Source organism: Lepisosteus oculatus, unplaced genomic scaffold (assembly GCF_040954835.1).
Source record: "Lepisosteus oculatus isolate fLepOcu1 unplaced genomic scaffold, fLepOcu1.hap2 HAP2_SCAFFOLD_639, whole genome shotgun sequence".
Lineage (NCBI taxonomy): Eukaryota > Metazoa > Chordata > Actinopteri > Semionotiformes > Lepisosteidae > Lepisosteus > Lepisosteus oculatus.
In genome coordinates, this window is record NW_027168192.1 from 31,882 (window position 1) to 55,532 (window position 23,651).

At 63.5% G+C, this 23,651-nt stretch overlaps 23 non-coding genes across 23 annotated transcripts; all 23 read right to left on the bottom strand.

The window, feature by feature from the left end:
• Positions 1-773: 773 nt before the first annotated feature.
• On the bottom strand, positions 774-964 carry LOC138232810 (U2 spliceosomal RNA). The gene has a single exon (XR_011187258.1). It is a non-coding gene; the product is annotated as a U2 spliceosomal RNA (small nuclear RNA).
• An 813-nt stretch (positions 965-1,777) lies between these two features.
• On the bottom strand, positions 1,778-1,968 carry LOC138232811 (U2 spliceosomal RNA). The gene has a single exon (XR_011187259.1). It is a non-coding gene; the product is annotated as a U2 spliceosomal RNA (small nuclear RNA).
• Positions 1,969-2,787: 819 nt separating this feature from the next.
• On the bottom strand, positions 2,788-2,978 carry LOC138232812 (U2 spliceosomal RNA). The gene has a single exon (XR_011187260.1). It is a non-coding gene; the product is annotated as a U2 spliceosomal RNA (small nuclear RNA).
• An 819-nt stretch (positions 2,979-3,797) lies between these two features.
• Positions 3,798-3,988, bottom strand: LOC138232813 (U2 spliceosomal RNA). Its single transcript, XR_011187261.1, has one exon. It is a non-coding gene; the product is annotated as a U2 spliceosomal RNA (small nuclear RNA).
• An 817-nt stretch (positions 3,989-4,805) lies between these two features.
• Positions 4,806-4,996, bottom strand: LOC138232815 (U2 spliceosomal RNA). The gene has a single exon (XR_011187263.1). It is a non-coding gene; the product is annotated as a U2 spliceosomal RNA (small nuclear RNA).
• An 817-nt stretch (positions 4,997-5,813) lies between these two features.
• Positions 5,814-6,004, bottom strand: LOC138232816 (U2 spliceosomal RNA). The gene has a single exon (XR_011187264.1). It is a non-coding gene; the product is annotated as a U2 spliceosomal RNA (small nuclear RNA).
• Positions 6,005-6,820: 816 nt separating this feature from the next.
• LOC138232817 (U2 spliceosomal RNA) lies at positions 6,821-7,011 on the bottom strand. Its single transcript, XR_011187265.1, has one exon. It is a non-coding gene; the product is annotated as a U2 spliceosomal RNA (small nuclear RNA).
• Positions 7,012-7,828: 817 nt separating this feature from the next.
• Positions 7,829-8,019, bottom strand: LOC138232818 (U2 spliceosomal RNA). The gene has a single exon (XR_011187266.1). It is a non-coding gene; the product is annotated as a U2 spliceosomal RNA (small nuclear RNA).
• An 811-nt stretch (positions 8,020-8,830) lies between these two features.
• On the bottom strand, positions 8,831-9,021 carry LOC138232819 (U2 spliceosomal RNA). The gene has a single exon (XR_011187267.1). It is a non-coding gene; the product is annotated as a U2 spliceosomal RNA (small nuclear RNA).
• Positions 9,022-9,839: 818 nt separating this feature from the next.
• LOC138232820 (U2 spliceosomal RNA) lies at positions 9,840-10,030 on the bottom strand. Its single transcript, XR_011187268.1, has one exon. It is a non-coding gene; the product is annotated as a U2 spliceosomal RNA (small nuclear RNA).
• An 817-nt stretch (positions 10,031-10,847) lies between these two features.
• On the bottom strand, positions 10,848-11,038 carry LOC138232821 (U2 spliceosomal RNA). Its single transcript, XR_011187269.1, has one exon. It is a non-coding gene; the product is annotated as a U2 spliceosomal RNA (small nuclear RNA).
• An 815-nt stretch (positions 11,039-11,853) lies between these two features.
• LOC138232822 (U2 spliceosomal RNA) lies at positions 11,854-12,044 on the bottom strand. The gene has a single exon (XR_011187270.1). It is a non-coding gene; the product is annotated as a U2 spliceosomal RNA (small nuclear RNA).
• An 817-nt stretch (positions 12,045-12,861) lies between these two features.
• Positions 12,862-13,052, bottom strand: LOC138232823 (U2 spliceosomal RNA). The gene has a single exon (XR_011187271.1). It is a non-coding gene; the product is annotated as a U2 spliceosomal RNA (small nuclear RNA).
• Positions 13,053-13,870: 818 nt separating this feature from the next.
• Positions 13,871-14,061, bottom strand: LOC138232824 (U2 spliceosomal RNA). Its single transcript, XR_011187272.1, has one exon. It is a non-coding gene; the product is annotated as a U2 spliceosomal RNA (small nuclear RNA).
• Positions 14,062-14,879: 818 nt separating this feature from the next.
• LOC138232826 (U2 spliceosomal RNA) lies at positions 14,880-15,070 on the bottom strand. Its single transcript, XR_011187274.1, has one exon. It is a non-coding gene; the product is annotated as a U2 spliceosomal RNA (small nuclear RNA).
• Positions 15,071-15,887: 817 nt separating this feature from the next.
• LOC138232827 (U2 spliceosomal RNA) lies at positions 15,888-16,078 on the bottom strand. The gene has a single exon (XR_011187275.1). It is a non-coding gene; the product is annotated as a U2 spliceosomal RNA (small nuclear RNA).
• An 817-nt stretch (positions 16,079-16,895) lies between these two features.
• On the bottom strand, positions 16,896-17,086 carry LOC138232828 (U2 spliceosomal RNA). The gene has a single exon (XR_011187276.1). It is a non-coding gene; the product is annotated as a U2 spliceosomal RNA (small nuclear RNA).
• Positions 17,087-17,903: 817 nt separating this feature from the next.
• LOC138232829 (U2 spliceosomal RNA) lies at positions 17,904-18,094 on the bottom strand. The gene has a single exon (XR_011187277.1). It is a non-coding gene; the product is annotated as a U2 spliceosomal RNA (small nuclear RNA).
• An 817-nt stretch (positions 18,095-18,911) lies between these two features.
• On the bottom strand, positions 18,912-19,102 carry LOC138232830 (U2 spliceosomal RNA). The gene has a single exon (XR_011187278.1). It is a non-coding gene; the product is annotated as a U2 spliceosomal RNA (small nuclear RNA).
• An 816-nt stretch (positions 19,103-19,918) lies between these two features.
• On the bottom strand, positions 19,919-20,109 carry LOC138232777 (U2 spliceosomal RNA). The gene has a single exon (XR_011187225.1). It is a non-coding gene; the product is annotated as a U2 spliceosomal RNA (small nuclear RNA).
• An 817-nt stretch (positions 20,110-20,926) lies between these two features.
• On the bottom strand, positions 20,927-21,117 carry LOC138232778 (U2 spliceosomal RNA). The gene has a single exon (XR_011187226.1). It is a non-coding gene; the product is annotated as a U2 spliceosomal RNA (small nuclear RNA).
• An 815-nt stretch (positions 21,118-21,932) lies between these two features.
• On the bottom strand, positions 21,933-22,123 carry LOC138232779 (U2 spliceosomal RNA). The gene has a single exon (XR_011187227.1). It is a non-coding gene; the product is annotated as a U2 spliceosomal RNA (small nuclear RNA).
• An 821-nt stretch (positions 22,124-22,944) lies between these two features.
• Positions 22,945-23,135, bottom strand: LOC138232780 (U2 spliceosomal RNA). The gene has a single exon (XR_011187228.1). It is a non-coding gene; the product is annotated as a U2 spliceosomal RNA (small nuclear RNA).
• Positions 23,136-23,651: the final 516 nt, after the last annotated feature.

Here is a 23,651-nt window from a genome sequence, read left to right on the forward strand (position 1 = left end):
CGCAGCGGCGCAGGCCGACGCCTCGGGAGCCCGGTCCGCACGCGGCTGCCGGCCGCCCGGACTCCGCTCTCCCCCTCTCTTGCCTGCCTGCTTGCTCGCCTGCCTGCCCGCCAGTCCCGGGCGGGGGCCCTGCTCTTGGATCTCCTGTCAACGGCCCGACAACGACCGCAGCCGCAGGGGGGCGCCAGCCGGCCGGCCTCCTTAGCTTAGGCCCCTCCCACCAGCAGCAGCTGTGCCGAGCGAGCTGCAAGCGAAAGCGGACCGTCGGCACCTGCGGGCAGAGGCAAGGGGCAGCGCTCTCTCGGGAGGGACGGGGACACACACACACACAGACGCGCGCGCCTGCCCGCCTGCCGGAAAAAAAGGAAGAAAAGGTGTATATACTAAGTTTTTTGGAGGGAAACCGCCCGGCTGTCGAAAGGGGCCCGCCTGCGAGGACGGGGACACACACACACACACACACACATACACACACACACACACACACACACACAAGCCACGCCTGCCTCCCTGGGAAAAGGCTGAAAAAACTAAGTTTTTTGGAGGGAAAACGCACGGGAGCCGAAAAGGGGGCCGGCCTGCTTGCCCAGAGAGTCGAGACGCGGGAAAGTGCACAGAGGGAGCACGGGAACGGAGACGGGGAGGGGGAGGGGGAGAGAGAGACACACAGATGGACGAGAGACGAGACCCGAGAAGAAGGAGCTCCAGTCCACCTCGCTTGCTTGCTTGCTTGCTTGCTTGCTAGCTACGTCTGTCTTTTCACCGCTGAGAGAAGGTGGTGCACCGCTCCCGGAGGCGCTGCAATACCGGGCCGATGCGTGGAGAGGACGGAGCAAGCTCCTGATCCAGCTCCCTGTTCCAAAAATCCGTTTAATATGTGGTCCCCCGATGGGGGACGTATCAGATATTAAACTGATAAGAACAGATACTACACTTGATCTTAGCCAAAAGGCCGAGAAGCGATGCCCGACGCCGGCCTTGGGCGGGCGCGCGGGCGTCCGGCTGGCGCGCAGCGGCGCAGGCCGACGCCTCGGGAGCCCGGTCCGCACGCGGCTGCCGGCCGCCCGGACTCCGCTCTCCCCCTCTCTTGCCTGCCTGCTTGCTCGCCTGCCTGCCCGCCAGTCCCGGGCGGGGGCCCTGCTCTTGGATCTCCTGTCAACGGCCCGACAACGACCGCAGCCGCAGGGGGGCGCCAGCCGGCCGGCCTCCTTAGCTTAGGCCCCTCCCACCAGCAGCAGCTGTGCCGAGCGAGCTGCAAGCGAAAGCGGACCGTCGGCACCTGCGGGCAGAGGCAAGGGGCAGCGCTCTCTCGGGAGGGACGGGGACACACACACACACAGACGCGCGCGCCTGCCCGCCTGCCGGAAAAAAAGGAAGAAAAGGTGTATATACTAAGTTTTTTGGAGGGAAACCGCCCGGCTGTCGAAAGGGGCCCGCCTGCGAGGACGGGGACACACACACACACACACATACACACACACACACACACACACACAAAAGCCACGCCTGCCTCCCTGGGAAAAGGCTGAAAAAACTAAGTTTTTTGGAGGGAAAACGCACGGGAGCCGAAAAGGGGGCCGGCCTGCTTGCCCAGAGAGTCGAGACGCGGGAAAGTGCACAGAGGGAGCACGGGAACGGAGACGGGGAGGGGGAGGGGGAGAGAGAGACACACAGATGGACGAGAGACGAGACCCGAGAAGAAGGAGCTCCAGTCCACCTCGCTTGCTTGCTTGCTTGCTTGCTTGCTAGCTACGTCTGTCTTTTCACCGCTGAGAGAAGGTGGTGCACCGCTCCCGGAGGCGCTGCAATACCGGGCCGATGCGTGGAGAGGACGGAGCAAGCTCCTGATCCAGCTCCCTGTTCCAAAAATCCGTTTAATATGTGGTCCCCCGATGGGGGACGTATCAGATATTAAACTGATAAGAACAGATACTACACTTGATCTTAGCCAAAAGGCCGAGAAGCGATGCCCGACGCCGGCCTTGGGCGGGCGCGCGGGCGTCCGGCTGGCGCGCAGCGGCGCAGGCCGACGCCTCGGGAGCCCGGTCCGCACGCGGCTGCCGGCCGCCCGGACTCCGCTCTCCCCCTCTCTTGCCTGCCTGCTTGCTCGCCTGCCTGCCCGCCAGTCCCGGGCGGGGGCCCTGCTCTTGGATCTCCTGTCAACGGCCCGACAACGACCGCAGCCGCAGGGGGGCGCCAGCCGGCCGGCCTCCTTAGCTTAGGCCCCTCCCACCAGCAGCAGCTGTGCCGAGCGAGCTGCAAGCGAAAGCGGACCGTCGGCACCTGCGGGCAGAGGCAAGGGGCAGCGCTCTCTCGGGAGGGACGGGGACACACACACACACAGACGCGCGCGCCTGCCCGCCTGCCGGAAAAAAAGGAAGAAAAGGTGTATATACTAAGTTTTTTGGAGGGAAACCGCCCGGCTGTCGAAAGGGGCCCGCCTGCGAGGACGGGGACACACACACACACACACACACATACACACACACACACACACACACACACAAAAGCCACGCCTGCCTCCCTGGGAAAAGGCTGAAAAAACTAAGTTTTTTGGAGGGAAAACGCACGGGAGCCGAAAAGGGGGCCGGCCTGCTTGCCCAGAGAGTCGAGACGCGGGAAAGTGCACAGAGGGAGCACGGGAACGGAGACGGGGAGGGGGAGGGGGAGAGAGAGACACACAGATGGACGAGAGACGAGACCCGAGAAGAAGGAGCTCCAGTCCACCTCGCTTGCTTGCTTGCTTGCTTGCTTGCTAGCTACGTCTGTCTTTTCACCGCTGAGAGAAGGTGGTGCACCGCTCCCGGAGGCGCTGCAATACCGGGCCGATGCGTGGAGAGGACGGAGCAAGCTCCTGATCCAGCTCCCTGTTCCAAAAATCCGTTTAATATGTGGTCCCCCGATGGGGGACGTATCAGATATTAAACTGATAAGAACAGATACTACACTTGATCTTAGCCAAAAGGCCGAGAAGCGATGCCCGACGCCGGCCTTGGGCGGGCGCGCGGGCGTCCGGCTGGCGCGCAGCGGCGCAGGCCGACGCCTCGGGAGCCCGGTCCGCACGCGGCTGCCGGCCGCCCGGACTCCGCTCTCCCCCTCTCTTGCCTGCCTGCTTGCTCGCCTGCCTGCCCGCCAGTCCCGGGCGGGGGCCCTGCTCTTGGATCTCCTGTCAACGGCCCGACAACGACCGCAGCCGCAGGGGGGCGCCAGCCGGCCGGCCTCCTTAGCTTAGGCCCCTCCCACCAGCAGCAGCTGTGCCGAGCGAGCTGCAAGCGAAAGCGGACCGTCGGCACCTGCGGGCAGAGGCAAGGGGCAGCGCTCTCTCGGGAGGGACGGGGACACACACACACACAGACGCGCGCGCCTGCCCGCCTGCCGGAAAAAAAGGAAGAAAAGGTGTATATACTAAGTTTTTTGGAGGGAAACCGCCCGGCTGTCGAAAGGGGCCCGCCTGCGAGGACGGGGACACACACACACACACACACACACACATACACACACACACACACACACACAAAAGCCACGCCTGCCTCCCTGGGAAAAGGCTGAAAAAACTAAGTTTTTTGGAGGGAAAACGCACGGGAGCCGAAAAGGGGGCCGGCCTGCTTGCCCAGAGAGTCGAGACGCGGGAAAGTGCACAGAGGGAGCACGGGAACGGAGACGGGGAGGGGGAGGGGGAGAGAGAGACACACAGATGGACGAGAGACGAGACCCGAGAAGAAGGAGCTCCAGTCCACCTCGCTTGCTTGCTTGCTTGCTTGCTTGCTAGCTACGTCTGTCTTTTCACCGCTGAGAGAAGGTGGTGCACCGCTCCCGGAGGCGCTGCAATACCGGGCCGATGCGTGGAGAGGACGGAGCAAGCTCCTGATCCAGCTCCCTGTTCCAAAAATCCGTTTAATATGTGGTCCCCCGATGGGGGACGTATCAGATATTAAACTGATAAGAACAGATACTACACTTGATCTTAGCCAAAAGGCCGAGAAGCGATGCCCGACGCCGGCCTTGGGCGGGCGCGCGGGCGTCCGGCTGGCGCGCAGCGGCGCAGGCCGACGCCTCGGGAGCCCGGTCCGCACGCGGCTGCCGGCCGCCCGGACTCCGCTCTCCCCCTCTCTTGCCTGCCTGCTTGCTCGCCTGCCTGCCCGCCAGTCCCGGGCGGGGGCCCTGCTCTTGGATCTCCTGTCAACGGCCCGACAACGACCGCAGCCGCAGGGGGGCGCCAGCCGGCCGGCCTCCTTAGCTTAGGCCCCTCCCACCAGCAGCAGCTGTGCCGAGCGAGCTGCAAGCGAAAGCGGACCGTCGGCACCTGCGGGCAGAGGCAAGGGGCAGCGCTCTCTCGGGAGGGACGGGGACACACACACACACAGACGCGCGCGCCTGCCCGCCTGCCGGAAAAAAAGGAAGAAAAGGTGTATATACTAAGTTTTTTGGAGGGAAACCGCCCGGCTGTCGAAAGGGGCCCGCCTGCGAGGACGGGGACACACACACACACACACACACACACATACACACACACACACACACACAAAAGCCACGCCTGCCTCCCTGGGAAAAGGCTGAAAAAACTAAGTTTTTTGGAGGGAAAACGCACGGGAGCCGAAAAGGGGGCCGGCCTGCTTGCCCAGAGAGTCGAGACGCGGGAAAGTGCACAGAGGGAGCACGGGAACGGAGACGGGGAGGGGGAGGGGGAGAGAGAGACACACAGATGGACGAGAGACGAGACCCGAGAAGAAGGAGCTCCAGTCCACCTCGCTTGCTTGCTTGCTTGCTTGCTTGCTAGCTACGTCTGTCTTTTCACCGCTGAGAGAAGGTGGTGCACCGCTCCCGGAGGCGCTGCAATACCGGGCCGATGCGTGGAGAGGACGGAGCAAGCTCCTGATCCAGCTCCCTGTTCCAAAAATCCGTTTAATATGTGGTCCCCCGATGGGGGACGTATCAGATATTAAACTGATAAGAACAGATACTACACTTGATCTTAGCCAAAAGGCCGAGAAGCGATGCCCGACGCCGGCCTTGGGCGGGCGCGCGGGCGTCCGGCTGGCGCGCAGCGGCGCAGGCCGACGCCTCGGGAGCCCGGTCCGCACGCGGCTGCCGGCCGCCCGGACTCCGCTCTCCCCCTCTCTTGCCTGCCTGCTTGCTCGCCTGCCTGCCCGCCAGTCCCGGGCGGGGGCCCTGCTCTTGGATCTCCTGTCAACGGCCCGACAACGACCGCAGCCGCAGGGGGGCGCCAGCCGGCCGGCCTCCTTAGCTTAGGCCCCTCCCACCAGCAGCAGCTGTGCCGAGCGAGCTGCAAGCGAAAGCGGACCGTCGGCACCTGCGGGCAGAGGCAAGGGGCAGCGCTCTCTCGGGAGGGACGGGGACACACACACACACAGACGCGCGCGCCTGCCCGCCTGCCGGAAAAAAAGGAAGAAAAGGTGTATATACTAAGTTTTTTGGAGGGAAACCGCCCGGCTGTCGAAAGGGGCCCGCCTGCGAGGACGGGGACACACACACACACACACACACACATACACACACACACACACACACACAAAAGCCACGCCTGCCTCCCTGGGAAAAGGCTGAAAAAACTAAGTTTTTTGGAGGGAAAACGCACGGGAGCCGAAAAGGGGGCCGGCCTGCTTGCCCAGAGAGTCGAGACGCGGGAAAGTGCACAGAGGGAGCACGGGAACGGAGACGGGGAGGGGGAGGGGGAGAGAGAGACACACAGATGGACGAGAGACGAGACCCGAGAAGAAGGAGCTCCAGTCCACCTCGCTTGCTTGCTTGCTTGCTTGCTTGCTAGCTACGTCTGTCTTTTCACCGCTGAGAGAAGGTGGTGCACCGCTCCCGGAGGCGCTGCAATACCGGGCCGATGCGTGGAGAGGACGGAGCAAGCTCCTGATCCAGCTCCCTGTTCCAAAAATCCGTTTAATATGTGGTCCCCCGATGGGGGACGTATCAGATATTAAACTGATAAGAACAGATACTACACTTGATCTTAGCCAAAAGGCCGAGAAGCGATGCCCGACGCCGGCCTTGGGCGGGCGCGCGGGCGTCCGGCTGGCGCGCAGCGGCGCAGGCCGACGCCTCGGGAGCCCGGTCCGCACGCGGCTGCCGGCCGCCCGGACTCCGCTCTCCCCCTCTCTTGCCTGCCTGCTTGCTCGCCTGCCTGCCCGCCAGTCCCGGGCGGGGGCCCTGCTCTTGGATCTCCTGTCAACGGCCCGACAACGACCGCAGCCGCAGGGGGGCGCCAGCCGGCCGGCCTCCTTAGCTTAGGCCCCTCCCACCAGCAGCAGCTGTGCCGAGCGAGCTGCAAGCGAAAGCGGACCGTCGGCACCTGCGGGCAGAGGCAAGGGGCAGCGCTCTCTCGGGAGGGACGGGGACACACACACACACAGACGCGCGCGCCTGCCCGCCTGCCGGAAAAAAAGGAAGAAAAGGTGTATATACTAAGTTTTTTGGAGGGAAACCGCCCGGCTGTCGAAAGGGGCCCGCCTGCGAGGACGGGGACACACACACACACACACACACACATACACACACACACACACACACAAAAGCCACGCCTGCCTCCCTGGGAAAAGGCTGAAAAAACTAAGTTTTTTGGAGGGAAAACGCACGGGAGCCGAAAAGGGGGCCGGCCTGCTTGCCCAGAGAGTCGAGACGCGGGAAAGTGCACAGAGGGAGCACGGGAACGGAGACGGGGAGGGGGAGGGGGAGAGAGAGACACACAGATGGACGAGAGACGAGACCCGAGAAGAAGGAGCTCCAGTCCACCTCCGCTTGCTTGCTTGCTTGCTTGCTTGCTAGCTACGTCTGTCTTTTCACCGCTGAGAGAAGGTGGTGCACCGCTCCCGGAGGCGCTGCAATACCGGGCCGATGCGTGGAGAGGACGGAGCAAGCTCCTGATCCAGCTCCCTGTTCCAAAAATCCGTTTAATATGTGGTCCCCCGATGGGGGACGTATCAGATATTAAACTGATAAGAACAGATACTACACTTGATCTTAGCCAAAAGGCCGAGAAGCGATGCCCGACGCCGGCCTTGGGCGGGCGCGCGGGCGTCCGGCTGGCGCGCAGCGGCGCAGGCCGACGCCTCGGGAGCCCGGTCCGCACGCGGCTGCCGGCCGCCCGGACTCCGCTCTCCCCCTCTCTTGCCTGCCTGCTTGCTCGCCTGCCTGCCCGCCAGTCCCGGGCGGGGGCCCTGCTCTTGGATCTCCTGTCAACGGCCCGACAACGACCGCAGCCGCAGGGGGGCGCCAGCCGGCCGGCCTCCTTAGCTTAGGCCCCTCCCACCAGCAGCAGCTGTGCCGAGCGAGCTGCAAGCGAAAGCGGACCGTCGGCACCTGCGGGCAGAGGCAAGGGGCAGCGCTCTCTCGGGAGGGACGGGGACACACACACACACAGACGCGCGCGCCTGCCCGCCTGCCGGAAAAAAAGGAAGAAAAGGTGTATATACTAAGTTTTTTGGAGGGAAACCGCCCGGCTGTCGAAAGGGGCCCGCCTGCGAGGACGGGGACACACACACACACACACACACACATACACACACACACACACACACACAAAAGCCACGCCTGCCTCCCTGGGAAAAGGCTGAAAAAACTAAGTTTTTTGGAGGGAAAACGCACGGGAGCCGAAAAGGGGGCCGGCCTGCTTGCCCAGAGAGTCGAGACGCGGGAAAGTGCACAGAGGGAGCACGGGAACGGAGACGGGGAGGGGGAGGGGGAGAGAGAGACACACAGATGGACGAGAGACGAGACCCGAGAAGAAGGAGCTCCAGTCCACCTCGCTTGCTTGCTTGCTTGCTTGCTTGCTAGCTACGTCTGTCTTTTCACCGCTGAGAGAAGGTGGTGCACCGCTCCCGGAGGCGCTGCAATACCGGGCCGATGCGTGGAGAGGACGGAGCAAGCTCCTGATCCAGCTCCCTGTTCCAAAAATCCGTTTAATATGTGGTCCCCCGATGGGGGACGTATCAGATATTAAACTGATAAGAACAGATACTACACTTGATCTTAGCCAAAAGGCCGAGAAGCGATGCCCGACGCCGGCCTTGGGCGGGCGCGCGGGCGTCCGGCTGGCGCGCAGCGGCGCAGGCCGACGCCTCGGGAGCCCGGTCCGCACGCGGCTGCCGGCCGCCCGGACTCCGCTCTCCCCCTCTCTTGCCTGCCTGCTTGCTCGCCTGCCTGCCCGCCAGTCCCGGGCGGGGGCCCTGCTCTTGGATCTCCTGTCAACGGCCCGACAACGACCGCAGCCGCAGGGGGGCGCCAGCCGGCCGGCCTCCTTAGCTTAGGCCCCTCCCACCAGCAGCAGCTGTGCCGAGCGAGCTGCAAGCGAAAGCGGACCGTCGGCACCTGCGGGCAGAGGCAAGGGGCAGCGCTCTCTCGGGAGGGACGGGGACACACACACACACAGACGCGCGCGCCTGCCCGCCTGCCGGAAAAAAAGGAAGAAAAGGTGTATATACTAAGTTTTTTGGAGGGAAACCGCCCGGCTGTCGAAAGGGGCCCGCCTGCGAGGACGGGGACACACACACACACACACACACATACACACACACACACACACAAAAGCCACGCCTGCCTCCCTGGGAAAAGGCTGAAAAAACTAAGTTTTTTGGAGGGAAAACGCACGGGAGCCGAAAAGGGGGCCGGCCTGCTTGCCCAGAGAGTCGAGACGCGGGAAAGTGCACAGAGGGAGCACGGGAACGGAGACGGGGAGGGGGAGGGGGAGAGAGAGACACACAGATGGACGAGAGACGAGACCCGAGAAGAAGGAGCTCCAGTCCACCTCGCTTGCTTGCTTGCTTGCTTGCTTGCTAGCTACGTCTGTCTTTTCACCGCTGAGAGAAGGTGGTGCACCGCTCCCGGAGGCGCTGCAATACCGGGCCGATGCGTGGAGAGGACGGAGCAAGCTCCTGATCCAGCTCCCTGTTCCAAAAATCCGTTTAATATGTGGTCCCCCGATGGGGGACGTATCAGATATTAAACTGATAAGAACAGATACTACACTTGATCTTAGCCAAAAGGCCGAGAAGCGATGCCCGACGCCGGCCTTGGGCGGGCGCGCGGGCGTCCGGCTGGCGCGCAGCGGCGCAGGCCGACGCCTCGGGAGCCCGGTCCGCACGCGGCTGCCGGCCGCCCGGACTCCGCTCTCCCCCTCTCTTGCCTGCCTGCTTGCTCGCCTGCCTGCCCGCCAGTCCCGGGCGGGGGCCCTGCTCTTGGATCTCCTGTCAACGGCCCGACAACGACCGCAGCCGCAGGGGGGCGCCAGCCGGCCGGCCTCCTTAGCTTAGGCCCCTCCCACCAGCAGCAGCTGTGCCGAGCGAGCTGCAAGCGAAAGCGGACCGTCGGCACCTGCGGGCAGAGGCAAGGGGCAGCGCTCTCTCGGGAGGGACGGGGACACACACACACACAGACGCGCGCGCCTGCCCGCCTGCCGGAAAAAAAGGAAGAAAAGGTGTATATACTAAGTTTTTTGGAGGGAAACCGCCCGGCTGTCGAAAGGGGCCCGCCTGCGAGGACGGGGCACACACACACACACACACACACATACACACACACACACACACACACACAAAAGCCACGCCTGCCTCCCTGGGAAAAGGCTGAAAAAACTAAGTTTTTTGGAGGGAAAACGCACGGGAGCCGAAAAGGGGGCCGGCCTGCTTGCCCAGAGAGTCGAGACGCGGGAAAGTGCACAGAGGGAGCACGGGAACGGAGACGGGGAGGGGGAGGGGGAGAGAGAGACACACAGATGGACGAGAGACGAGACCCGAGAAGAAGGAGCTCCAGTCCACCTCGCTTGCTTGCTTGCTTGCTTGCTTGCTAGCTACGTCTGTCTTTTCACCGCTGAGAGAAGGTGGTGCACCGCTCCCGGAGGCGCTGCAATACCGGGCCGATGCGTGGAGAGGACGGAGCAAGCTCCTGATCCAGCTCCCTGTTCCAAAAATCCGTTTAATATGTGGTCCCCCGATGGGGGACGTATCAGATATTAAACTGATAAGAACAGATACTACACTTGATCTTAGCCAAAAGGCCGAGAAGCGATGCCCGACGCCGGCCTTGGGCGGGCGCGCGGGCGTCCGGCTGGCGCGCAGCGGCGCAGGCCGACGCCTCGGGAGCCCGGTCCGCACGCGGCTGCCGGCCGCCCGGACTCCGCTCTCCCCCTCTCTTGCCTGCCTGCTTGCTCGCCTGCCTGCCCGCCAGTCCCGGGCGGGGGCCCTGCTCTTGGATCTCCTGTCAACGGCCCGACAACGACCGCAGCCGCAGGGGGGCGCCAGCCGGCCGGCCTCCTTAGCTTAGGCCCCTCCCACCAGCAGCAGCTGTGCCGAGCGAGCTGCAAGCGAAAGCGGACCGTCGGCACCTGCGGGCAGAGGCAAGGGGCAGCGCTCTCTCGGGAGGGACGGGGACACACACACACACAGACGCGCGCGCCTGCCCGCCTGCCGGAAAAAAAGGAAGAAAAGGTGTATATACTAAGTTTTTTGGAGGGAAACCGCCCGGCTGTCGAAAGGGGCCCGCCTGCGAGGACGGGGACACACACACACACACACACACATACACACACACACACACACACACACAAAAGCCACGCCTGCCTCCCTGGGAAAAGGCTGAAAAAACTAAGTTTTTTGGAGGGAAAACGCACGGGAGCCGAAAAGGGGGCCGGCCTGCTTGCCCAGAGAGTCGAGACGCGGGAAAGTGCACAGAGGGAGCACGGGAACGGAGACGGGGAGGGGGAGGGGGAGAGAGAGACACACAGATGGACGAGAGACGAGACCCGAGAAGAAGGAGCTCCAGTCCACCTCGCTTGCTTGCTTGCTTGCTTGCTTGCTAGCTACGTCTGTCTTTTCACCGCTGAGAGAAGGTGGTGCACCGCTCCCGGAGGCGCTGCAATACCGGGCCGATGCGTGGAGAGGACGGAGCAAGCTCCTGATCCAGCTCCCTGTTCCAAAAATCCGTTTAATATGTGGTCCCCCGATGGGGGACGTATCAGATATTAAACTGATAAGAACAGATACTACACTTGATCTTAGCCAAAAGGCCGAGAAGCGATGCCCGACGCCGGCCTTGGGCGGGCGCGCGGGCGTCCGGCTGGCGCGCAGCGGCGCAGGCCGACGCCTCGGGAGCCCGGTCCGCACGCGGCTGCCGGCCGCCCGGACTCCGCTCTCCCCCTCTCTTGCCTGCCTGCTTGCTCGCCTGCCTGCCCGCCAGTCCCGGGCGGGGGCCCTGCTCTTGGATCTCCTGTCAACGGCCCGACAACGACCGCAGCCGCAGGGGGGCGCCAGCCGGCCGGCCTCCTTAGCTTAGGCCCCTCCCACCAGCAGCAGCTGTGCCGAGCGAGCTGCAAGCGAAAGCGGACCGTCGGCACCTGCGGGCAGAGGCAAGGGGCAGCGCTCTCTCGGGAGGGACGGGGACACACACACACACAGACGCGCGCGCCTGCCCGCCTGCCGGAAAAAAAGGAAGAAAAGGTGTATATACTAAGTTTTTTGGAGGGAAACCGCCCGGCTGTCGAAAGGGGCCCGCCTGCGAGGACGGGGACACACACACACACACACACACATACACACACACACACACACACACAAAAGCCACGCCTGCCTCCCTGGGAAAAGGCTGAAAAAACTAAGTTTTTTGGAGGGAAAACGCACGGGAGCCGAAAAGGGGGCCGGCCTGCTTGCCCAGAGAGTCGAGACGCGGGAAAGTGCACAGAGGGAGCACGGGAACGGAGACGGGGAGGGGGAGGGGGAGAGAGAGACACACAGATGGACGAGAGACGAGACCCGAGAAGAAGGAGCTCCAGTCCACCTCGCTTGCTTGCTTGCTTGCTTGCTTGCTAGCTACGTCTGTCTTTTCACCGCTGAGAGAAGGTGGTGCACCGCTCCCGGAGGCGCTGCAATACCGGGCCGATGCGTGGAGAGGACGGAGCAAGCTCCTGATCCAGCTCCCTGTTCCAAAAATCCGTTTAATATGTGGTCCCCCGATGGGGGACGTATCAGATATTAAACTGATAAGAACAGATACTACACTTGATCTTAGCCAAAAGGCCGAGAAGCGATGCCCGACGCCGGCCTTGGGCGGGCGCGCGGGCGTCCGGCTGGCGCGCAGCGGCGCAGGCCGACGCCTCGGGAGCCCGGTCCGCACGCGGCTGCCGGCCGCCCGGACTCCGCTCTCCCCCTCTCTTGCCTGCCTGCTTGCTCGCCTGCCTGCCCGCCAGTCCCGGGCGGGGGCCCTGCTCTTGGATCTCCTGTCAACGGCCCGACAACGACCGCAGCCGCAGGGGGGCGCCAGCCGGCCGGCCTCCTTAGCTTAGGCCCCTCCCACCAGCAGCAGCTGTGCCGAGCGAGCTGCAAGCGAAAGCGGACCGTCGGCACCTGCGGGCAGAGGCAAGGGGCAGCGCTCTCTCGGGAGGGACGGGGACACACACACACACAGACGCGCGCGCCTGCCCGCCTGCCGGAAAAAAAGGAAGAAAAGGTGTATATACTAAGTTTTTTGGAGGGAAACCGCCCGGCTGTCGAAAGGGGCCCGCCTGCGAGGACGGGGACACACACACACACACACACACACACACATACACACACACACACACACAAAAGCCACGCCTGCCTCCCTGGGAAAAGGCTGAAAAAACTAAGTTTTTTGGAGGGAAAACGCACGGGAGCCGAAAAGGGGGCCGGCCTGCTTGCCCAGAGAGTCGAGACGCGGGAAAGTGCACAGAGGGAGCACGGGAACGGAGACGGGGAGGGGGAGGGGGAGAGAGAGACACACAGATGGACGAGAGACGAGACCCGAGAAGAAGGAGCTCCAGTCCACCTCGCTTGCTTGCTTGCTTGCTTGCTTGCTAGCTACGTCTGTCTTTTCACCGCTGAGAGAAGGTGGTGCACCGCTCCCGGAGGCGCTGCAATACCGGGCCGATGCGTGGAGAGGACGGAGCAAGCTCCTGATCCAGCTCCCTGTTCCAAAAATCCGTTTAATATGTGGTCCCCCGATGGGGGACGTATCAGATATTAAACTGATAAGAACAGATACTACACTTGATCTTAGCCAAAAGGCCGAGAAGCGATGCCCGACGCCGGCCTTGGGCGGGCGCGCGGGCGTCCGGCTGGCGCGCAGCGGCGCAGGCCGACGCCTCGGGAGCCCGGTCCGCACGCGGCTGCCGGCCGCCCGGACTCCGCTCTCCCCCTCTCTTGCCTGCCTGCTTGCTCGCCTGCCTGCCCGCCAGTCCCGGGCGGGGGCCCTGCTCTTGGATCTCCTGTCAACGGCCCGACAACGACCGCAGCCGCAGGGGGGCGCCAGCCGGCCGGCCTCCTTAGCTTAGGCCCCTCCCACCAGCAGCAGCTGTGCCGAGCGAGCTGCAAGCGAAAGCGGACCGTCGGCACCTGCGGGCAGAGGCAAGGGGCAGCGCTCTCTCGGGAGGGACGGGGACACACACACACACAGACGCGCGCGCCTGCCCGCCTGCCGGAAAAAAAGGAAGAAAAGGTGTATATACTAAGTTTTTTGGAGGGAAACCGCCCGGCTGTCGAAAGGGGCCCGCCTGCGAGGACGGGGACACACACACACACACACACACATACACACACACACACACACACACACACAAAGCCACGCCTGCCTCCCTGGGAAAAGGCTGAAAAAACTAAGTTTTTTGGAGGGAAAACGCACGGGAGCCGAAAAGGGGGCCGGCCTGCTTGCCCAGAGAGTCGAGACGCGGGAAAGTGCACAGAGGGAGCACGGGAACGGAGACGGGGAGGGGGAGGGGGAGAGAGAGACACACAGATGGACGAGAGACGAGACCCGAGAAGAAGGAGCTCCAGTCCACCTCGCTTGCTTGCTTGCTTGCTTGCTTGCTAGCTACGTCTGTCTTTTCACCGCTGAGAGAAGGTGGTGCACCGCTCCCGGAGGCGCTGCAATACCGGGCCGATGCGTGGAGAGGACGGAGCAAGCTCCTGATCCAGCTCCCTGTTCCAAAAATCCGTTTAATATGTGGTCCCCCGATGGGGGACGTATCAGATATTAAACTGATAAGAACAGATACTACACTTGATCTTAGCCAAAAGGCCGAGAAGCGATGCCCGACGCCGGCCTTGGGCGGGCGCGCGGGCGTCCGGCTGGCGCGCAGCGGCGCAGGCCGACGCCTCGGGAGCCCGGTCCGCACGCGGCTGCCGGCCGCCCGGACTCCGCTCTCCCCCTCTCTTGCCTGCCTGCTTGCTCGCCTGCCTGCCCGCCAGTCCCGGGCGGGGGCCCTGCTCTTGGATCTCCTGTCAACGGCCCGACAACGACCGCAGCCGCAGGGGGGCGCCAGCCGGCCGGCCTCCTTAGCTTAGGCCCCTCCCACCAGCAGCAGCTGTGCCGAGCGAGCTGCAAGCGAAAGCGGACCGTCGGCACCTGCGGGCAGAGGCAAGGGGCAGCGCTCTCTCGGGAGGGACGGGGACACACACACACACAGACGCGCGCGCCTGCCCGCCTGCCGGAAAAAAAGGAAGAAAAGGTGTATATACTAAGTTTTTTGGAGGGAAACCGCCCGGCTGTCGAAAGGGGCCCGCCTGCGAGGACGGGGACACACACACACACACACACACATACACACACACACACACACACACACACAAAGCCACGCCTGCCTCCCTGGGAAAAGGCTGAAAAAACTAAGTTTTTTGGAGGGAAAACGCACGGGAGCCGAAAAGGGGGCCGGCCTGCTTGCCCAGAGAGTCGAGACGCGGGAAAGTGCACAGAGGGAGCACGGGAACGGAGACGGGGAGGGGGAGGGGGAGAGAGAGACACACAGATGGACGAGAGACGAGACCCGAGAAGAAGGAGCTCCAGTCCACCTCGCTTGCTTGCTTGCTTGCTTGCTTGCTAGCTACGTCTGTCTTTTCACCGCTGAGAGAAGGTGGTGCACCGCTCCCGGAGGCGCTGCAATACCGGGCCGATGCGTGGAGAGGACGGAGCAAGCTCCTGATCCAGCTCCCTGTTCCAAAAATCCGTTTAATATGTGGTCCCCCGATGGGGGACGTATCAGATATTAAACTGATAAGAACAGATACTACACTTGATCTTAGCCAAAAGGCCGAGAAGCGATGCCCGACGCCGGCCTTGGGCGGGCGCGCGGGCGTCCGGCTGGCGCGCAGCGGCGCAGGCCGACGCCTCGGGAGCCCGGTCCGCACGCGGCTGCCGGCCGCCCGGACTCCGCTCTCCCCCTCTCTTGCCTGCCTGCTTGCTCGCCTGCCTGCCCGCCAGTCCCGGGCGGGGGCCCTGCTCTTGGATCTCCTGTCAACGGCCCGACAACGACCGCAGCCGCAGGGGGGCGCCAGCCGGCCGGCCTCCTTAGCTTAGGCCCCTCCCACCAGCAGCAGCTGTGCCGAGCGAGCTGCAAGCGAAAGCGGACCGTCGGCACCTGCGGGCAGAGGCAAGGGGCAGCGCTCTCTCGGGAGGGACGGGGACACACACACACACAGACGCGCGCGCCTGCCCGCCTGCCGGAAAAAAAGGAAGAAAAGGTGTATATACTAAGTTTTTTGGAGGGAAACCGCCCGGCTGTCGAAAGGGGCCCGCCTGCGAGGACGGGGACACACACACACACACACACACATACACACACACACACACACACACACAAAAGCCACGCCTGCCTCCCTGGGAAAAGGCTGAAAAAACTAAGTTTTTTGGAGGGAAAACGCACGGGAGCCGAAAAGGGGGCCGGCCTGCTTGCCCAGAGAGTCGAGACGCGGGAAAGTGCACAGAGGGAGCACGGGAACGGAGACGGGGAGGGGGAGGGGGAGAGAGAGACACACAGATGGACGAGAGACGAGACCCGAGAAGAAGGAGCTCCAGTCCACCTCGCTTGCTTGCTTGCTTGCTTGCTTGCTAGCTACGTCTGTCTTTTCACCGCTGAGAGAAGGTGGTGCACCGCTCCCGGAGGCGCTGCAATACCGGGCCGATGCGTGGAGAGGACGGAGCAAGCTCCTGATCCAGCTCCCTGTTCCAAAAATCCGTTTAATATGTGGTCCCCCGATGGGGGACGTATCAGATATTAAACTGATAAGAACAGATACTACACTTGATCTTAGCCAAAAGGCCGAGAAGCGATGCCCGACGCCGGCCTTGGGCGGGCGCGCGGGCGTCCGGCTGGCGCGCAGCGGCGCAGGCCGACGCCTCGGGAGCCCGGTCCGCACGCGGCTGCCGGCCGCCCGGACTCCGCTCTCCCCCTCTCTTGCCTGCCTGCTTGCTCGCCTGCCTGCCCGCCAGTCCCGGGCGGGGGCCCTGCTCTTGGATCTCCTGTCAACGGCCCGACAACGACCGCAGCCGCAGGGGGGCGCCAGCCGGCCGGCCTCCTTAGCTTAGGCCCCTCCCACCAGCAGCAGCTGTGCCGAGCGAGCTGCAAGCGAAAGCGGACCGTCGGCACCTGCGGGCAGAGGCAAGGGGCAGCGCTCTCTCGGGAGGGACGGGGACACACACACACACAGACGCGCGCGCCTGCCCGCCTGCCGGAAAAAAAGGAAGAAAAGGTGTATATACTAAGTTTTTTGGAGGGAAACCGCCCGGCTGTCGAAAGGGGCCCGCCTGCGAGGACGGGGACACACACACACACACACACACATACACACACACACACACACACACACAAAAGCCACGCCTGCCTCCCTGGGAAAAGGCTGAAAAAACTAAGTTTTTTGGAGGGAAAACGCACGGGAGCCGAAAAGGGGGCCGGCCTGCTTGCCCAGAGAGTCGAGACGCGGGAAAGTGCACAGAGGGAGCACGGGAACGGAGACGGGGAGGGGGAGGGGGAGAGAGAGACACACAGATGGACGAGAGACGAGACCCGAGAAGAAGGAGCTCCAGTCCACCTCGCTTGCTTGCTTGCTTGCTTGCTTGCTAGCTACGTCTGTCTTTTCACCGCTGAGAGAAGGTGGTGCACCGCTCCCGGAGGCGCTGCAATACCGGGCCGATGCGTGGAGAGGACGGAGCAAGCTCCTGATCCAGCTCCCTGTTCCAAAAATCCGTTTAATATGTGGTCCCCCGATGGGGGACGTATCAGATATTAAACTGATAAGAACAGATACTACACTTGATCTTAGCCAAAAGGCCGAGAAGCGATGCCCGACGCCGGCCTTGGGCGGGCGCGCGGGCGTCCGGCTGGCGCGCAGCGGCGCAGGCCGACGCCTCGGGAGCCCGGTCCGCACGCGGCTGCCGGCCGCCCGGACTCCGCTCTCCCCCTCTCTTGCCTGCCTGCTTGCTCGCCTGCCTGCCCGCCAGTCCCGGGCGGGGGCCCTGCTCTTGGATCTCCTGTCAACGGCCCGACAACGACCGCAGCCGCAGGGGGGCGCCAGCCGGCCGGCCTCCTTAGCTTAGGCCCCTCCCACCAGCAGCAGCTGTGCCGAGCGAGCTGCAAGCGAAAGCGGACCGTCGGCACCTGCGGGCAGAGGCAAGGGGCAGCGCTCTCTCGGGAGGGACGGGGACACACACACACACAGACGCGCGCGCCTGCCCGCCTGCCGGAAAAAAAGGAAGAAAAGGTGTATATACTAAGTTTTTTGGAGGGAAACCGCCCGGCTGTCGAAAGGGGCCCGCCTGCGAGGACGGGGACACACACACACACACACACACATACACACACACACACACACACACACAAAAGCCACGCCTGCCTCCCTGGGAAAAGGCTGAAAAAACTAAGTTTTTTGGAGGGAAAACGCACGGGAGCCGAAAAGGGGGCCGGCCTGCTTGCCCAGAGAGTCGAGACGCGGGAAAGTGCACAGAGGGAGCACGGGAACGGAGACGGGGAGGGGGAGGGGGAGAGAGAGACACACAGATGGACGAGAGACGAGACCCGAGAAGAAGGAGCTCCAGTCCACCTCGCTTGCTTGCTTGCTTGCTTGCTTGCTAGCTACGTCTGTCTTTTCACCGCTGAGAGAAGGTGGTGCACCGCTCCCGGAGGCGCTGCAATACCGGGCCGATGCGTGGAGAGGACGGAGCAAGCTCCTGATCCAGCTCCCTGTTCCAAAAATCCGTTTAATATGTGGTCCCCCGATGGGGGACGTATCAGATATTAAACTGATAAGAACAGATACTACACTTGATCTTAGCCAAAAGGCCGAGAAGCGATGCCCGACGCCGGCCTTGGGCGGGCGCGCGGGCGTCCGGCTGGCGCGCAGCGGCGCAGGCCGACGCCTCGGGAGCCCGGTCCGCACGCGGCTGCCGGCCGCCCGGACTCCGCTCTCCCCCTCTCTTGCCTGCCTGCTTGCTCGCCTGCCTGCCCGCCAGTCCCGGGCGGGGGCCCTGCTCTTGGATCTCCTGTCAACGGCCCGACAACGACCGCAGCCGCAGGGGGGCGCCAGCCGGCCGGCCTCCTTAGCTTAGGCCCCTCCCACCAGCAGCAGCTGTGCCGAGCGAGCTGCAAGCGAAAGCGGACCGTCGGCACCTGCGGGCAGAGGCAAGGGGCAGCGCTCTCTCGGGAGGGACGGGGACACACACACACACAGACGCGCGCGCCTGCCCGCCTGCCGGAAAAAAAGGAAGAAAAGGTGTATATACTAAGTTTTTTGGAGGGAAACCGCCCGGCTGTCGAAAGGGGCCCGCCTGCGAGGACGGGGACACACACACACACACACACACATACACACACACACACACACACACACAAAAGCCACGCCTGCCTCCCTGGGAAAAGGCTGAAAAAACTAAGTTTTTTGGAGGGAAAACGCACGGGAGCCGAAAAGGGGGCCGGCCTGCTTGCCCAGAGAGTCGAGACGCGGGAAAGTGCACAGAGGGAGCACGGGAACGGAGACGGGGAGGGGGAGGGGGAGAGAGAGACACACAGATGGACGAGAGACGAGACCCGAGAAGAAGGAGCTCCAGTCCACCTCGCTTGCTTGCTTGCTTGCTTGCTTGCTAGCTACGTCTGTCTTTTCACCGCTGAGAGAAGGTGGTGCACCGCTCCCGGAGGCGCTGCAATACCGGGCCGATGCGTGGAGAGGACGGAGCAAGCTCCTGATCCAGCTCCCTGTTCCAAAAATCCGTTTAATATGTGGTCCCCCGATGGGGGACGTATCAGATATTAAACTGATAAGAACAGATACTACACTTGATCTTAGCCAAAAGGCCGAGAAGCGATGCCCGACGCCGGCCTTGGGCGGGCGCGCGGGCGTCCGGCTGGCGCGCAGCGGCGCAGGCCGACGCCTCGGGAGCCCGGTCCGCACGCGGCTGCCGGCCGCCCGGACTCCGCTCTCCCCCTCTCTTGCCTGCCTGCTTGCTCGCCTGCCTGCCCGCCAGTCCCGGGCGGGGGCCCTGCTCTTGGATCTCCTGTCAACGGCCCGACAACGACCGCAGCCGCAGGGGGGCGCCAGCCGGCCGGCCTCCTTAGCTTAGGCCCCTCCCACCAGCAGCAGCTGTGCCGAGCGAGCTGCAAGCGAAAGCGGACCGTCGGCACCTGCGGGCAGAGGCAAGGGGCAGCGCTCTCTCGGGAGGGACGGGGACACACACACACACAGACGCGCGCGCCTGCCCGCCTGCCGGAAAAAAAGGAAGAAAAGGTGTATATACTAAGTTTTTTGGAGGGAAACCGCCCGGCTGTCGAAAGGGGCCCGCCTGCGAGGACGGGGACACACACACACACACACACACATACACACACACACACACACACACACAAAGCCACGCCTGCCTCCCTGGGAAAAGGCTGAAAAAACTAAGTTTTTTGGAGGGAAAACGCACGGGAGCCGAAAAGGGGGCCGGCCTGCTTGCCCAGAGAGTCGAGACGCGGGAAAGTGCACAGAGGGAGCACGGGAACGGAGACGGGGAGGGGGAGGGGGAGAGAGAGACACACAGATGGACGAGAGACGAGACCCGAGAAGAAGGAGCTCCAGTCCACCTCGCTTGCTTGCTTGCTTGCTTGCTTGCTAGCTACGTCTGTCTTTTCACCGCTGAGAGAAGGTGGTGCACCGCTCCCGGAGGCGCTGCAATACCGGGCCGATGCGTGGAGAGGACGGAGCAAGCTCCTGATCCAGCTCCCTGTTCCAAAAATCCGTTTAATATGTGGTCCCCCGATGGGGGACGTATCAGATATTAAACTGATAAGAACAGATACTACACTTGATCTTAGCCAAAAGGCCGAGAAGCGATGCCCGACGCCGGCCTTGGGCGGGCGCGCGGGCGTCCGGCTGGCGCGCAGCGGCGCAGGCCGACGCCTCGGGAGCCCGGTCCGCACGCGGCTGCCGGCCGCCCGGACTCCGCTCTCCCCCTCTCTTGCCTGCCTGCTTGCTCGCCTGCCTGCCCGCCAGTCCCGGGCGGGGGCCCTGCTCTTGGATCTCCTGTCAACGGCCCGACAACGACCGCAGCCGCAGGGGGGCGCCAGCCGGCCGGCCTCCTTAGCTTAGGCCCCTCCCACCAGCAGCAGCTGTGCCGAGCGAGCTGCAAGCGAAAGCGGACCGTCGGCACCTGCGGGCAGAGGCAAGGGGCAGCGCTCTCTCGGGAGGGACGGGGACACACACACACACAGACGCGCGCGCCTGCCCGCCTGCCGGAAAAAAAGGAAGAAAAGGTGTATATACTAAGTTTTTTGGAGGGAAACCGCCCGGCTGTCGAAAGGGGCCCGCCTGCGAGGACGGGGACACACACACACACACACACACATACACACACACACACACACACACACACAAGCCACGCCTGCCTCCCTGGGAAAAGGCTGAAAAAACTAAGTTTTTTGGAGGGAAAACGCACGGGAGCCGAAAAGGGGGCCGGCCTGCTTGCCCAGAGAGTCGAGACGCGGGAAAGTGCACAGAGGGAGCACGGGAACGGAGACGGGGAGGGGGAGGGGGAGAGAGAGACACACAGATGGACGAGAGACGAGACCCGAGAAGAAGGAGCTCCAGTCCACCTCGCTTGCTTGCTTGCTTGCTTGCTTGCTAGCTACGTCTGTCTTTTCACCGCTGAGAGAAGGTGGTGCACCGCTCCCGGAGGCGCTGCAATACCGGGCCGATGCGTGGAGAGGACGGAGCAAGCTCCTGATCCAGCTCCCTGTTCCAAAAATCCGTTTAATATGTGGTCCCCCGATGGGGGACGTATCAGATATTAAACTGATAAGAACAGATACTACACTTGATCTTAGCCAAAAGGCCGAGAAGCGATGCCCGACGCCGGCCTTGGGCGGGCGCGCGGGCGTCCGGCTGGCGCGCAGCGGCGCAGGCCGACGCCTCGGGAGCCCGGTCCGCACGCGGCTGCCGGCCGCCCGGACTCCGCTCTCCCCCTCTCTTGCCTGCCTGCTTGCTCGCCTGCCTGCCCGCCAGTCCCGGGCGGGGGCCCTGCTCTTGGATCTCCTGTCAACGGCCCGACAACGACCGCAGCCGCAGGGGGGCGCCAGCCGGCCGGCCTCCTTAGCTTAGGCCCCTCCCACCAGCAGCAGCTGTGCCGAGCGAGCTGCAAGCGAAAGCGGACCGTCGGCACCTGCGGGCAGAGGCAAGGGGCAGCGCTCTCTCGGGAGGGACGGGGACACACACACACACAGACGCGCGCGCCTGCCCGCCTGCCGGAAAAAAAGGAAGAAAAGGTGTATATACTAAGTTTTTTGGAGGGAAACCGCCCGGCTGTCGAAAGGGGCCCGCCTGCGAGGACGGGGACACACACACACACACACATACACACACACACACACACACACACACAAAAGCCACGCCTGCCTCCCTGGGAAAAGGCTGAAAAAACTAAGTTTTTTGGAGGGAAAACGCACGGGAGCCGAAAAGGGGGCCGGCCTGCTTGCCCAGAGAGTCGAGACGCGGGAAAGTGCACAGAGGGAGCACGGGAACGGAGACGGGGAGGGGGAGGGGGAGAGAGAGACACACAGATGGACGAGAGACGAGACCCGAGAAGAAGGAGCTCCAGTCCACCTCGCTTGCTTGCTTGCTTGCTTGCTTGCTAGCTACGTCTGTCTTTTCACCGCTGAGAGAAGGTGGTGCACCGCTCCCGGAGGCGCTGCAATACCGGGCCGATGCGTGGAGAGGACGGAGCAAGCTCCTGATCCAGCTCCCTGTTCCAAAAATCCGTTTAATATGTGGTCCCCCGATGGGGGACGTATCAGATATTAAACTGATAAGAACAGATACTACACTTGATCTTAGCCAAAAGGCCGAGAAGCGATGCCCGACGCCGGCCTTGGGCGGGCGCGCGGGCGTCCGGCTGGCGCGCAGCGGCGCAGGCCGACGCCTCGGGAGCCCGGTCCGCACGCGGCTGCCGGCCGCCCGGACTCCGCTCTCCCCCTCTCTTGCCTGCCTGCTTGCTCGCCTGCCTGCCCGCCAGTCCCGGGCGGGGGCCCTGCTCTTGGATCTCCTGTCAACGGCCCGACAACGACCGCAGCCGCAGGGGGGCGCCAGCCGGCCGGCCTCCTTAGCTTAGGCCCCTCCCACCAGCAGCAGCTGTGCCGAGCGAGCTGCAAGCGAAAGCGGACCGTCGGCACCTGCGGGCAGAGGCAAGGGGCAGCGCTCTCTCGGGAGGGACGGGGACACACACACACACAGACGCGCGCGCCTGCCCGCCTGCCGGAAAAAAAGGAAGAAAAGGTGTATATACTAAGTTTTTTGGAGGGAAACCGCCCGGCTGTCGAAAGGGGCCCGCCTGCGAGGACGGGGACACACACACACACACACACACACACATACACACACACACACACACACACACAAAAGCCACGCCTGCCTCCCTGGGAAAAGGCTGAAAAAACTAAGTTTTTTGGAGGGAAAACGCACGGGAGCCGAAAAGGGGGCCGGCCTGCTTGCCCAGAGAGTCGAGACGCGGGAAAGTGCACAGAGGGAGCACGGGAACGGAGACGGGGAGGGGGAGGGGGAGAGAGAGACACACAGATGGACGAGAGACGAGACCCGAGAAGAAGGAGCTCCAGTCCACCTCGCTTGCTTGCTTGCTTGCTTGCTTGCTAGCTACGTCTGTCTTTTCACCGCTGAGAGAAGGTGGTGCACCGCTCCCGGAGGCGCTGCAATACCGGGCCGATGCGTGGAGAGGACGGAGCAAGCTCCTGATCCAGCTCCCTGTTCCAAAAATCCGTTTAATATGTGGTCCCCCGATGGGGGACGTATCAGATATTAAACTGATAAGAACAGATACTACACTTGATCTTAGCCAAAAGGCCGAGAAGCGATGCCCGACGCCGGCCTTGGGCGGGCGCGCGGGCGTCCGGCTGGCGCGCAGCGGCGCAGGCCGACGCCTCGGGAGCCCGGTCCGCACGCGGCTGCCGGCCGCCCGGACTCCGCTCTCCCCCTCTCTTGCCTGCCTGCTTGCTCGCCTGCCTGCCCGCCAGTCCCGGGCGGGGGCCCTGCTCTTGGATCTCCTGTCAACGGCCCGACAACGACCGCAGCCGCAGGGGGGCGCCAGCCGGCCGGCCTCCTTAGCTTAGGCCCCTCCCACCAGCAGCAGCTGTGCCGAGCGAGCTGCAAGCGAAAGCGGACCGTCGGCACCTGCGGGCAGAGGCAAGGGGCAGCGCTCTCTCGGGAGGGACGGGGACACACACACACACAGACGCGCGCGCCTGCCCGCCTGCCGGAAAAAAAGGAAGAAAAGGTGTATATACTAAGTTTTTTGGAGGGAAACCGCCCGGCTGTCGAAAGGGGCCCGCCTGCGAGGACGGGGACACACACACACACACACATACACACACA